The sequence below is a fragment of the Rosa chinensis genome, chromosome 3, assembly GCF_002994745.2.
Source record: "Rosa chinensis cultivar Old Blush chromosome 3, RchiOBHm-V2, whole genome shotgun sequence".
Lineage (NCBI taxonomy): Eukaryota > Viridiplantae > Streptophyta > Magnoliopsida > Rosales > Rosaceae > Rosa > Rosa chinensis.
In genome coordinates, this window is record NC_037090.1 from 29,217,900 (window position 1) to 29,233,266 (window position 15,367).

Sequence of the window (15,367 nt, forward strand, 5' to 3'; positions counted from 1 at the left end):
TAGAGAAAGTCTTCATAGAGAATCTCCCAACTATTGGGATATCATTTATAGACTTCAAACCAGAATTTATAAAATAAAACAAGATATCGATAATCTCTTATATGTTCTGGAAGAGGAACAAAAACCTCTTGATTATTTGAGCATTGGTTAGACCCGCACATCACTGGTATCAGAGCTTGTAAGATAGCTCAAAGGAGAACCCCTCCTAAATGGGGACAATGTCCGAATTGTTATTAGAGAAAATAAATTCTCTACTAAATTCCTTTGATGAGAAATATCAGAGGCTGTTACTAGAATTATCTAGATGTCAAACTTATCTAGAAAAATTACCTGCTATAATCCACCAATTGGAAAGATTGGAAAACAAACTGGATTATATCAAGGAACTTCCAAAAACGGAAGAAGAAAAGCTGACAGTCGTCAGTAGAAAAATCAATGAACAGCAAAAAACGCTGGATTCTATGAAAAATATACTGAATGACAAGAAAGTGCCTACAGTAAAAACAAAGAAAGCTAATGGATTCAAACCATTAGAAAAACCAGATACAAATCTTGTTCCAAACATGATTTTTCTGGAACCATCTACTAGTCATACTAGTATCCGGTATGAAAACCCGGAAAAAAGAGATATCAAGATGTTAAGCATCTTTGGAAAAAAGAAAGGAGTACAGCTCCTAAATGCTGAAGAATTCGGATTCAATGAAATCGAGCATGAGGTAAAAAACGCCTCAATTCCAAAGCTAGATTTCAAACAAATCTACAAAAGGAGAAAGTTTGATTTAATGGATAGCCATTATTTTAAACTACTGGAAATTACAACCCCCGCTACAGCAGGAGGAGAGACTGATCTTCTACTGATCATTCCTTTAGAAGTTGCCAGAGCCCAAGCAAAAAAGTATCAATTTATGCATATTGGAGCAGTCCAAGTAGGCATAAATCTGCTTGCTCGAGAAGGCATAAACTGTTCAGTTCTATGTGTCCTACAAGACAATAGACTAACAGATTTTCAAGCTAGTCTGTTTGGAACTCTTGAAGCATCCTTATGCGATCAAATAGCATATTTCAATTGCTTCCCAAACTTCACTACCAGCTTGAAAGATGCTGCTCACTGTCTACGACTGAGAGTCAAGACAGAAGACATATCAATGAAAGAAGATATGCAAGAACTCGCAATAGTATACAGAATATACTATAAATTGATGAGTACTACAGTAGCTCCCAAGACAAGGATAACAAATATTCCAGGTCTTACTACTGGGTTCCTCAGCAATCAGAAGAACCATTCACAACAGATTCATAAAGTTACTTGGAATGAAGTGACTTTTCCTCTTGAATGGAAATTATCCGGTCCAAAAAAGCAACCGGAAAGAGCGAAAGCAAAAATCTATGAAAGTAGAAAGACTGGAGAAATCAGTCTCAATTTTGACAATCACAGAAAAAGTGATGTCTGTCCTGAGAACCTCAGGATAAACAAAAATCTTCTGAGAAGAAGCTATAGCACTAGAGAAGCTAGTGTTAGTGGTACAAAACCCACTATTGAAAAACCTATATCTGAAGAAGAATTAGAAGCTGATCTAAACAGACCAGTCCATATGTTCATAGCAGAAAGGCTCTATGAACTATATGAAGAAGCAGAATCTTGTGAAGATCCTGAACGATTAGAAAAACTAATCGAAGAAATGAAAGAATTCAAAATCAGAAAGACGAGAAAAGTCTTTCCTTATCAAGATATTGAAATGGAAGAAGGAGAAAGCTCCAGAACTTTCATTAGTAGGGAAAAAGGAAAAACAAAACTCCTACTTCAAAAAGCCCCCACGGGTAAAAAAGGGGAAAGAAATTCTCAAAGATTTGTCCCAGAGGACAATATGCCCAGAGTTCCAATCACGAACTATGGCATCTGGTTAAATCTAGACAGGAGTCTAGACAAAAGAAAAACCATTGACCAATGGGTAGATAGCCTGATGATGGCCTCTGCACTTACCCTTGGAAAATTTGAAGCACCAGATTTGCAGGTGTACTATGAAACTACTCTTACTGAAGTAGCAAAAAAGTACTACCTATCTTTCAAAGAAACTGCCAGAGGAAGAGACTGGCTAGAAGAAATTAAAAATTCAAAGTCTCCGTATGATTTTGCAGTACGCCTGTATGATCAGTTCTGTGGAGATCTCTCAAATCTGAGTGAAAAAGCCAAAGAAACGGCAAAATCGAATATCTATGCTCTCAAAATATGTGACATGAGATATTTCGAAAAATACTTGAATGAGTTTCAAGAATATTACTGTACAATTGGTGAACTAGAAAATACTGATCTAGTTAATCTATTGCACAGAAAACTCCCTGAACCATGGAGAACAGCTGTGAGAGAAAGCATAGCTGAAAAACCAATTGAAAGATTTTCAGTTGGGGGAATTCCGATAGAATCCGGCAATTGCTAAAAGAGCAATGCAAAGCCAATCTTAGAGCCAATATGGCCAAGAAACAACTCAAAGGAGTTGAAAATTTCTGTTATGGAATACTGGATATACCCACAAATTGGGGATGTCATGAATCCAAATTCCATGGAAAGAAGAAAGAAAAATATTACTCTAAAAAATTCAAAAAGAGTAATCAGAAAAAGGATTGGAAATTCAAGAAAATTTCCAATTACAAGAAACAGCAGGATGAATCCAATTACAAGAAACAGCAGGATGAAGATCCTAAAAAGAAATTCTTCAAGAAAAAGAAGAATAATCATCAGCATAAGCAACCAAGCAAGAAAGCTTGCAGATGTTGGTTATGTAAAGCTGAAGGGCACTATGCCAATGAATGCCCTGAAATGGGTAAAAGATCTACTAAAGCTCTCTTTGAAGAATATGAGCAGATAGTAGAAATAGCAAATATGAAAGGCTACGAAATAGCCTATTCTGATGATGAAGATGACAACAGGTCAGTCTATTCTGCCTGGTCTAAAGAAGAAGATTCATCGGAACATGAGTCAGATTCTGAAGTAGAGTACTTCGAATCTAGACAGATGAATGTTCTAAGAATCAAAAACTGGGAAGAAAGCAAGAAGAAGCTTTGATGTCTTCTTATCAAGTGAACCCTGGTACATTCGTTTGTGACTACTGCTTATGTCATGAAAAGAATGGTCTCCCTATGTTTTGTGAAGAGTCAAAAAAGACTTATCACAAAGAATGCTTCATAACTGAAGCAAGAAGAAAAACCAAGAATGGCCTTGTCAGCCAATTGGTTGAACAAGAATATGAAGAATATTTCTTTGAGCAAAAAGAGAAAGAAGTAGAAACTTTGTTCCAAGAAATCATGGAACCATCTTCCTCAAAAATAAAGGAAGAAATCATCGGTGAAGAAAAAATCGATGAAGATATTGAACTGGTTGAAACACCAGAAATTGTTCCAGAAGAATGTAAACCATTCATTCCAACGAAACAGGCTCAGAAAAATGAGCTTCAACAATCGAAGGTCGTCTCTACTAGTAGATACAGCAACTACATAGAGATTGGACTAAAATTCCCTGATCACAAAAAATATCATCTACATGCCTTTGTAGATAATGGATCGGGATTTACTGTTACAAAGAGATTTGCAATTCCAGAAGAACTCTGGAAAGAAGAAAAGAAGAAAACTGCTACTGGTGTCACCTTTGATGGAAGCCACCTCACCATGAATAAAGTAGCAAAAAATGTTCATATCACCATTGCTGGAGGAACATTTATCATCCAGAATGTTTGGCAATCTGAAGGCCAAGGATCAGATTTCTTGTTAGGAAATGATTTTATCCTCCAACAAAGATTCATTCAGGATGAAGAAGCGATAGGTTTCAGAAAAGGAGAACGGGTGTTCTGGGCAGACCGACTTACACAAGCAAAAAGTGTAGTAGGTCCTGGTTTTACTACTCAATATCAGAGATCGCGACAGAATAGTGGTGATCTTACCCCCTACAAACCCAAATTCGAGCCTATACTCCAAATCAAACAACAAGAAGAATTACTTGTTGAAGAATCTTCAGAAGAAGAAGAAGAAGGAACTAGTGAAGATGAAGAAGCTAGTTTCATCCATGAGCATAACCTCAAGTACTTTCAGAATAAGCTTGAGTCTCAGAAAATTCTCACTCTTGAAAAAATCAAGAAACTACTCGAACAGAATATCGATGTTGACCCTCAGAAGTTTTGGAAAAAAGACCCAGTGGTCTGTGAATTGAGATTACATGATATGAATGCCATCTGTCATGTCAAAACTATTCCTTAGTACAAAGAGGAAGATCAAAAGGAATTCAGAAAGGATATTGAAGATCTCCTGAACAAGAGATTAATTCAACCATCCACTAGCCCTCATCATGCTCCAGCATTCTACGTGAGAAATCATGCAGAAAATTTAAGAGGAAAAGCTAGAATGGTGATTGACTACAGAGATGTTAACAAGAAAACTGTCAAAGACGGTTATCAAATTGCTCAAGTAAGAGTACTGATCAACCAGCTCAGATGAGCTAAAGTCTTTTCGAAATTCGATGCAAAGTCGGGTTTCTGGCAGGTCAAAATGCATCCTCAGAGTATTCCTCTCACTGCATTTGGAACACCACAAGGTCATTACGAATGGCTGGTAATGCCTTTTGGTCTAAAGTAAGCTCCCTCAATCTTCCAAAGAAAGATGGACAACATCTTCAAACATGTCGCGGAGTTCTGCGTCGTCTGTATAGATGACATTCTTGTCTTCTCCAAAAACAGAGAAGAACACATGAAACACCTCCACGAGGTTGTAAAGCTGATAGTTCAGCATGGAATTATCTTAGGAGAAAAGAAAATCTTCTTTATCCTCGATGAAGTTGATTTCCTAGGAATAAACATCAAGAATGGAGTGATAAAATTCCAACCACATATTCTTGAGAAAATCTGGAAATTTCCAGATAGAATTCCTGATGCTAAGAGTCTAGAGAGATTCCTTGGTGTCATAAATTATGGGAGAGATTTCATTCCCAAAATATCAGGGTTAACAGCAATGTTATCTCCTAAAACAAGTTTCAAAAGAAAATGGAACTTCACAGAAGATGATGAAAAGATTGTAAAGCAGATAAAAAAATCTCTGCAAAAACCTCCCTCCTCTTCAACAACCAGAAGAGAATGATGAAATTATCCTCCAAACAGATGCGAGTGATAATTACTAGTCCGGTGTGGTTCTGGCAAAAACGCCTGGAACTAACATTGAAAAGATCTGTAAATTTTGTAGTGGCAAGTTCAGCCCTGCAGAACTGAATTATCCCACAGGGGAAAAAGAAATTTTGGCTGTCAAGAAAACGATTTTAAATTCTCCAGCTTTTCTTGGAAAACCCTTTACTGTCCGCACCGATTGTGCCAGAGTAAAGAATTTCAAAAATTTCAAACTTGATAAAGCTGCTGATAGAGGAAGATTAGCAAACTGGCAATTATTTCTTAACCAATATGATTATAATGTTGAATTAATTGCAGGAAACAAGAACTATATTCCAGACGCCTTGACCAGGGAAATGGCAATGTTCAGCCAAAGAGATGACTACGAAGGTCGTAATCCCAGAAGCAGAAGAACTGGGAAAGAACATGAGACTGAAGAGGATCCCAAAGAAAAAATCCTCAAAAGGTTTCTGCTAAGTCCAAAAGGACTAGCTACAACTGATCAATCCCAGGGTAAAGGATTGGCTAGCCCGTCTTAAACGGCAGACGGTAAAGGCTCATCAAGACCGTTGACGGCTGTTGCTTTGCCAAAAAGCAAACCAACTCCAACTGGAGTTATAAATGTTTTTAATTATGAATTAAGAACTTTTGATGCTCCTGTTCAGAACTGGCAGGAGACTAGCTTATCACCAGAAAGCAATCTTGGATAATCTCCTTTTTGCTTTTCAAGAAAGAAGCAGTGGTCTAATGTTCCCAGCTCTCTTTGCATTAGCTGAAGAACTCTACGAGAATGGTAGGCCACAGTTTGAAGAAATGCATACACAGTAGAGTGCTGTAAGAAAAGAAAAAATTCACTTCCTTGAAAGTCCTGAAAGTGCTAGGGTCCCTATCATGGCACTTAATGAATCAGACTGGCATGAATTCCATAGTCTGATAGGAAGTCATAATTCTGAAGATCGAGTTCCCCCAACTCTCTTTATTATTGCAGGACTTTATGTGGGGAGATACTTAGTTAATGTTCAGAGTGAACATCCTCAAGAACACAAGCTCTGGCTTGTTGAAAATGGTTTTGTCCATAATCTGTGGACCAAAATAAATGATGATCTAAAGGGTTTGCTGCCTATCATTGTCAACACAGTCAAAAACATTAGAAGAAATGACTGTATGCTTCGTCTGAAGTTCAGATCCACTCCTCCAGAATGGATCCAGAAGGCAAACGGTGAAGTTGAATATATTCCTCCATATCATTATGTGAGAATTATCCAACGGAAATATCTTCAACTAGCCTGTGTTGGGTACAATGGCCAACCAAACTCAAGCATCCCATGGATGAAGGCCATGACCCTGGAATACATCAAAAAGATCATCTCTGAAGATAGCAACAATACCTTCCTGGCAGCAGGAGAAATAACTATTATCACTGCTTACGATCATCCTGATGTAGTCAGCAGTGACTTGTACCTATCTCTTACCAGAAAAGAGATAGATTTGACACTGACATGCTTACAGTGGGTGGAAAGGCTTGAAACTGACAACCACTATAAGATGTATGTTGATAAAGATGTCGAAGATAATGCTACCACTGTTAGAATGGCCCAGGCAGACAACAACTCCTTTGTCTTTGGCCACAATTCAGAAACAGACGAAAACATGTAGCATCACGGGTGAAGCCACAGGTGAAAGAAGAAGAGCACCAAAACAAAAAGCAACTGTTACCTTTTTCAAAAGATACTTTTTCTTTTCAGAAAAAGAGAAGGTGAAAAACATTTCACCCAAATACTTTTGCTTTTCTCCATCCGACCTCCATCATCAAGAGCACTCAGAAAAGCAGAAGGTCACGGAGTTGTTCTGTACATTTGTTGTTTTGAATTATATTTTGAGTTCCGCTCCCTATATAAGGAGCTTTAGCTTCTCTTAGAAGGCATTCGAAAAAATATCAAATACCTCCCACATCAGTTAAAACTTAGAAAATTGAGCAGAAGAATCTTCTCTCACATAGTATAGCAGTGTGCTTCCCTTCCTGTCTAGGTGTGAAGTAGTATGCTTTCAATGCAAGTAAGTATTTGTTCTCATTCTTATGGATAGCTAAACAGCTTTTGCTACTTACCTGAGAATGAGGCTCTGAATGTTTAACCAGTATGTATATTTGAATAAATAAATTCAGATGGTTGCTCCCCCACTTCTTTAACCAATATAGTAGTTATTGTCATTTCATTTCTGTAATGATAATTGTCATTCACATTTTTTATTTAAAATGCATGCATCCTATAGAAATCTAAGGTTCTAAACTTTACTGTTCACCTGAAAGAATCAGTTTTAAAACAGAAAAAATTAGGACAAGCAGTAGTGATTCCGCCTGTTAAAGTAACCGTTAGGTGAAAAACTTGGGCATGTTGAAGGCTAGTCTTGTTTTCGTTTTTCTATTTCAAACACTGTTCTTTTTATTGAATAGGATTGCAAAAGAAACCACGGGTCAACATAGGATACAAAGGGCATTTTTCTGAAAAAGCTTTCTATCAACAACAGTGTAATACAAAAGTGTTGGGTAGTTAGGAAAAATACAGAGGCTTTTTGGGTATACGGGAAAAGACCCTAATATAAACAACAACAACAAAACGTGGATTCCAAAGTTGATCAAGTCAATGACTGATTACCAAAATGGAGGCAGTCAGCTCACCACAACCAATTCTAGGACCACAGTGACCGACGAAAAAGGAGTTGAAGACACCCAGATGGTTGCCTGAAATCGGAATTGTAGTGAATTACGACGTCATCCAAAACTCAAATTCATCAGAACCCATTCGAAATCGAAAACCATTTATACAAGCAAGTAGAGCGTGACAAAGGGAGAAAGATTCATACCACATGGAGTTAAATCGGCCGCTGGAGTGGCCGTAATTTGCAGAAAACTTCGCCATAAAATTTCAAGCTTTGGATTGTCGATTCTCCTTCCTCATTCGATGCATGGATGATCCAAGGCTACAGAGCTGTCGGCGATAGCGAGACGAAGAGTATGATACCCGTACGTCGGTCGGAGGCAGCCTGACAGTGGAGTGCCGGTCGGGTTAGGGCGTTGGTTCACATTGTGAGAGTGGGAGACAAGCAGAAAACATAATTAAAAGAGAGAGAGAGAGAGAGAGAGAGAGAGAGAGAGAGAGAGAGAGAGAGAGAGAGAGAGAGAGAGAGAGAGAGAGAGAGAGAGAGAGAGATAAATAAAAAGGAAGTGAGGGGTAAAATAGTCATTTTGGACCCAATTGTGTGAGATTTGAATGTCTGAGGAGTTATTTGTTAAAATTAAGATGTTAGAGGCTGAACTGTCGACGCACCCAAAGTACAGGATGTGACCAGTAATTTCCCCTTAAAATTTTTAAAATTCTCTACTCTAGCACAATCAGTGCGTACAGTAAAAAGTTTTCCAAGAAAAGCTGAAGAATTTAAAATTATTTTCTTGACAGCCAAAATTTATTTTTCTCCTGTAGGATAATTTAATTCTGCAGGACTAAACTTGCCACTATAAAATTTACAGATCTTTTTAATGTTAGTTCCAAGCGTTTTTGCCAGAACAACACCGGACCAGTAATTATCACTAGCATCTGTTTGGAGAATGATCTCATTATTTTCCTCTGGTTGTTGGAGAGAAGGGAGGCTTTTGTAGAGATTTTTTATCTGCTTCACAATTTTTTCATCATCTTCTGTGAAGTTCCATTTTCTTTTGGAACTGGATTTCGGAGATAACATTGCTGTTAGTCCCAAGATTTTGGGAATAAAATCCCTTCCATAGTTGATGACTCCCAAGAATCTCTCTAGACTCTTTGCATCAGGAATTTTATCTGTCAATTTCCAGATTTTCTCAAGAATGTGGGGTTGGAGTTTTATCACTCCATTCTTGATGTTTATTCCTAGGAAATCAACTTCATCGAGGATAAAGAAGATTTTCTTTTCTCCTAGGATAATTCCATGCTGAACTATCAGCTTTACAACCTCATAGAGGTGTTTCATGTGTTCTTCTCTGTTTTTGGAGAAGACCAGAATGTCATCAATATAGACGACGCAGAATTCAGCAACATGTTTGAAGATGTCATCCATCTTTCTTTGGAAAATCGAAGGGGCTTGTTTTAGGCCGAAGGGAATTGCTAATTGATTACACGCATTTATATGCATGTAATTGTATCTAAAACACTAGAAATAAGCTAATCCTTGAGCCAATTGTAATGTAATTAATCCAATTTTATTTATTGTGTAGGAAATAAGCGGAACCATGGGAATGAGATAAAAAAAGGGCGAGATTGGAGCAAAATAGAGTTTCCAACAAAAGGACGAAATAATAGAGCATCGGTCAACCATGGTCAATCAAATATGAAAGGAAAGAGAACTTAGTTTATTAATCAAGTGGCTTAATTGGTTTAATTGCCAAAATTAATTAACATAACTATTGGTTAATTAATAAAAGCATGCACGGGCAGTGTTGTTTAATTGGTTAGAAACCAATCCAGATTGGACATGTGGCAGCCCATGGTTTAATTAACCATGATTCTCACCAATATGCCCTCAAGCACGGCAAGATTTCTGTTTCCTCCTTCCTCTCCTTTCTTGACACGTGGCACATATCCTTCTCTTCCTGCAGCCACACATCTCGACCACCCTTAATTCCATATAAAAATATACCCCATCCTCTCTTCAAAAGAAGACCCAGTCCTCTTCCTCTCTTAAACAGTAGTCGCACACCACCTTTCCATCAACTCTTCTTCTCCAAAACACCACACCACCATACCCACTTTATATTTTCTTTTAATTTTCACTACTCCACATCAAATCCTCATCAATTTCTCAAGAGATTTCAAGGAGCATCAATATTTGAGATTGGATAAAAGTGAGAAATCATATAAATCAAGGCTAGTCACTCTTGCTCCATAGCAATTTGTGACTTGTTCTTGTTGCTTCTCACTCCTCTTCACCTTTACCTTTTTAATTGATGTATATTTTTGTTGATTTATTGATGGGTTGTGAGTAGTCTATTTAGGAAGCTAGGGCTTGAGCCCTAGCATAAATACTGTAATAAATATGTTTTAATTCAATAGTTTTCAATTTCGTATTTGGCATATGTTCTAATCTATATTATTTGGCTTAGATGCATGAACATGAGCTTGATTAACTCTTGAATGTGTTGATGAGCATGTCTAGAACAAATTAGGGGACTTAATCACTTCTCTAATTTATAGCTAGGAAACTTGTTTAGAACATGATTAGTTACAATACCAATTTCGATTGCCGTATTGGCTAGCTTGGGAACCTTGATTCTAGGACTCTTCGCTTTTTGGTGCAACTAGAGGCCCTAACAAGGCTCTAAATTGTCCCAATTGAGTTTCTATGACCCTTGATCCGGAGTAGGAATACCCTTTAAGGAATCTAATGACCCATGAGCCTTGAAAAGCCTTGGATACGGTTCTTAATGCCACTATGAATTGAATGACCATTGTCGAAGCATATTTATGCATTAGATTTGGCTAGGAGGATACCCTAGTGACCTAATTTCCATTTCTTGATAAGTTTCTATTATCTTTATCTTTAGTTGCAATATTAATTTTCAATTGTCAATTTATTTTTTCGAAATCCAAATCAACTTTTACATACCACTTTCATTGTCCATACCACTTGGTGTGAGCTTCCGCATTTATTTGTGGTTCTCTTGACCAATTTTAGGCTTGGTTGTTTCGAGCCGGCATGTAAATAGCTTGGTGCTATTTTTCTAGGTTTTGTTTGTTAAATTGTTAGTGACTTAGTAATCGGCATAACCGAGGATTAAAGTTAGCTTTTCAATCCCCGTGGTACAATAATTTCAGGTTCAAATATTTCCCACTTCTTTGATGACCGTGCCCTTATTGTGCGTAAGTTGCATTTAAGCACCAAATCAAATGGCACCGTTGATGAGGATTAAAGTGTAATAGCTTTAATCCCTTGGTTTTCGGTTGTTAGGTCACTTGCATTATTTTCTTAGTTTTAGTTCATTTTTCTCTGTTTTTTTTTTTTTAAGTTTTTCTTTATTTCACTTTTCTTATTTTGATTATTTCATACTTGTGTGTTTTTTTGTTGAGGCTTGTGGTTATTTCTGTCAAAGTGACGGGTCTTGTATTACTTTGTAGTACATGTAAGACATGAGCATCAATAGCGATCGTCACTTGGCTTGACTTGTTTGCTAGCTTTTCATTAAGTTTCCTAATTAGTCGTTAGTTTCTTGAGTTGTTAGTTTTTCACTTATTCTTAGCTTTGCTTATTTTAGTTTCTTATTTAATTGTTGTCTCACATTCTCTCATTACTCCTCTTATTTATTGTGAAGCGTGAAATTAAATTCAAAGTGCTTATTTTGTGAATTATTGAGTACTTACCACGTGGTCATATTTTTGCAAGGTAAGAGATCACTCACCGAGTCCGATTAGATCACCGGTTAGAGAGATGGCGGAGAGACCTATTCGAGAGTTTTCTAGACCTTCCATGGTCAACACGGCATCATGCTTGCTACTTCCAGTTAGAGAGGTGGACTTTGAGATCAAACCTCAACAATTGAGCATCTTGCCCATTTTTCGTGGGACACCATCCGAGAAGGCCATCAATCATATGCAAGACTTTGAGGCAATTGTGAGCACTATGTCAAAGGGTGGACTTCCCGAAGGTGAGTTCAAGATGCGGTTGTTTCCTTTCTCACTTAGAGATGATGCAAAGGGATGGTTTTTGAAGCTACAACCGAGGAGTATACGATCATGGGATGAGTTGACGGATACTTTCTTGGATGCTTACTACCCACCACACAAGACCACTAGCATGAGACAAGAGCTCTTACTCTTCACTCAATGTGATCATGAGACCTTTTGGGAGGCATGGGATAGGTACAAGGATATTTTCAATGTATGTCCCCATCATGGCTTGACTAAGTCTATGATGATTGAAGGTTTCTATGGTGGTTTGTTACCACATGAGAGGAGGAGGGTTGATGTTGCCGCACAAGGCTCACTTCATAGTCATGGTTAAACTGAGGCATGGGATATACTTGAGCACTTGGATAGACAATCGAGGCAATGAGATGGTCATGACTATAGGAGGGAAAGAGTGAGGAAAGATCCATATTATGATACCAAGAGCACTCATGAGACAAGGGTTGCCCAAGAGAGCTCTAGTGTCGATTATAGGAAGCTTGAGAGAAAGCTTGATTTACTTCTTCAAGCTCAAGAGCGTGGTTCATCTACACATCATGTCAAGGCCGCTTCTATGTCTTCATCTCTATGTCTTCTATGTGATTCACCTATACATGCTACTAGTGAATGTCATCTTGCTCCTAATTATCCGGATTTTGTTCAAGAGCAAGTAAAGGTCGTGAATTCTTATGGTGGGCACCCTAGAAATGATCTTTACTCACCTACATACAATCCGGGTTGGAGGAATCACCCTAATTTTTCTTGGAGAGACCAAGGAGGTTCATCTAGTGGGTTTCAAGGTGGAAAGCAAAGCTTTAGAGGTGGCCAAGGTCAAGACCTATCAAATTTTGCTCATTATGGCAATGCACACCAAGGAAACACTCAAATTTCACAATTTGGTCAACATGGATAGCAAGCGTACGAGCCTAACTCTCAATGCCAATTCACCTCAAGTCAAGGACTTTATGCTCAAAATGCTCCTCTCGGGTTTACTCAAGGTGGTGGCTATGGTCCTAACAAGTTTCAAGGTGTTCCCATTACCTCACAACCGGAGGAGAAGAAGAGTGCAAGTGAGGATGCTCTTTCTTCTATGTCTCAATGCATTACTATATTATCTCAAGGTCAAGCGACCATGCAAAAACAAATGGGACTATTAGAAGTGCAAATGAGTCAAATGGCAAAGGAGCTTAGCACACATCAACAAGGAGCCCTACCTTCACAACCGGAGCCAAATACAAGAGGAAAACTCCATGAATGCAATGTCATCACCACCTTACGTTCGGGAAAGATATATGATAATCATGTTTACATGCCTACATCTTCTAGTCTCCATACAAATCCTTTATTTGATGATGATGTCGGTTTTCATTCATATGGGACCAAGAGGGAAGAAAATGTTCCTCTTGCTCATGTTGTTGATGACCAATTGCATATACATCATGATTCTATTTATCTCAAGGAGGATGGGACCGAAAGGGAAGAAAATGTACCTTCCAGTAAATATGGAGTGGGTGATGTGACTTTGAATGCAAAAGGAAGAAATAAGGGGGTGGATAAGGTAGCCGGAGGGGAAGAAAATGTACCTTCCGGAGGAATTAATCTTGGCAAAGGTTATGGTGTCTTGTCCTTTGCGAATGATGCGAGAAAATATGGTTTGATTGATAGTGGCAAAGAAAGAGCTTTATTTAGAAAGAACACTTCTAGGGATGAGGATGCTTCGGCCCCTAAATTAGATGGTGAGGCCATGAAGGATAGGGAACCATCTAAGGCCAATGACACCTCTAGGAAGGTTCTTGATGACATTAGACCCACCACTCATGAGTTTGAGCCATCTACTTCTAGAGAAAAAGAGGGGAGGAATAAGGAGTAAGATTTACATATGCATGGTAGCTCTAGAGATAGGAGTTGTCCGGTCTACTCATCACTAGGAGAGGCCTTGAGGGCTAAGAACCCAAGTGGGACTGTGACTACCCTTAGGGGTACCACCAGAAGTCTCACCTTTGATCCACCTCTTGATTTGAATACATCGGAGCCACCACTTCCTTATCCTAATGCCGCAAGAAGAGATAACTCAAAGAAGGGTAAGAAGAAGAGTGGCTTGATGAGGGAGATACAAGAAATATTTAAGAAAGTGGATGTCAACATCCCATTGATGGACCTCATTCATCAAGTGCCGGTGTATGCTCAATTTCTCAAGAACTTGTGCATGAATAAAAAGAAATTTAAAGTCGATGAGACATTTGAGTTGAAGGAGGAAGTAAGTGCAATTATCCAACGAAGGCTACCACCAAAGATGCAAGATCCGGGGAGCTTTACCATAGGGTGTACCATAGTAGAGAAAGTGTTTGAAGGAGCTCTAATGGACTTAGGGGCGAGTGTCAATTTGATGCCCTTGGCTATATATCGGAAGCTACAAATTGGTAAGTTGAAGCCCACATCGATTAGATTGCAATTTGCGGATAGTAGCACAAGACGTCCAGTGGGAGTTATAGAGGATGTGCTAGTGAGAGTAAATAAGTTTATTCTACCGGCCGACTTTGTAGTGTTGGACATAGGTGAAGACCTTTACCTTGATAATGAGTTACCTATCAGACCATTCATGGCAACGGCGGGTGTGAAGATCAATGTATTGAAGGGTACCACTAGACTCAAGGTGTTAGGTGACAAAGTGAAGATCAAAGTATGCAATCCATTCTATCCATAGGACATTATGAAGGAAGTATTCTTTATTGATTTGGTGAAGGGTAATGAAGCCAAGAGTGAGCGGATCTTTGGACCTTTGAATCCTTCCAAGCCTACAATCCGTGCATAAGAACATTTCTCACCTATTTGGGGGTATGACTATGAACCACCATTGATGCATGATGATGTAGTTCCTACTTCTACTTTGGAGGCTACTATTGAGCTTGAAAAGCAAACAATCCCTACTCTTGAGACTTATGAGCAACACAAGAAAAAAAGTCCACCAATGAGTGAGGCACAAAAGGAGTCCAACAATAAGTTAAGGGAGGTTTGTGGAGTTGTCAAGAAGAAGGAAAGATCTAAGAGGTATGATTGGCCTCCACCTCCAAGCTACATGCTTGCTTCTTCAAGTGCTAGATGTTTTGGAAATGATAATGATGCTAGCACAATTGTTGTGGGTGGTAAGAAGACATCCTTTGAGCCACTTTGAGGGAGAAAAGTGAAGAAGACCGGGTTGGGGTCTTTAAAAACAAGCACTTCTAGGGAGGCAACCCTAGGTTGTTTTGTATTTACCTTGTTCATTTTGCATCAATAAGGCTATTTAGCCATCTTTTTGGGAGGATGAGAGGTGTATGGAGTTGAAAATGTAAAGGAGAAAGAATGTGGTAGTGTGCAGTTTCTGTCCTGAAATTTCAGTTCAATTTGGGTGACTAAAGTTTCAAATCTACATGCTATTTTGAGTTGAATTTTTCTATAGATATTCCTCTATGTGCCTGCTATGTAATACCAAAATTTCAGTCTTTTTCAATCACTGGAGCTCTAGTTATTTAGTGGTCAATGCATGGAGGTCAGAACAGA

General features: G+C 38.5%; 1 non-coding gene across 1 annotated transcript; it reads right to left on the reverse strand.

Moving 5' to 3' along the window:
• Positions 1-11,954: 11,954 nt before the first annotated feature.
• LOC112195572 lies at positions 11,955-12,061 on the reverse strand. The gene has a single exon (XR_002934630.1). It is a non-coding gene; the product is annotated as a small nucleolar RNA R71 (small nucleolar RNA).
• Between the last annotated feature and the right edge of the window lie 3,306 nt (positions 12,062-15,367).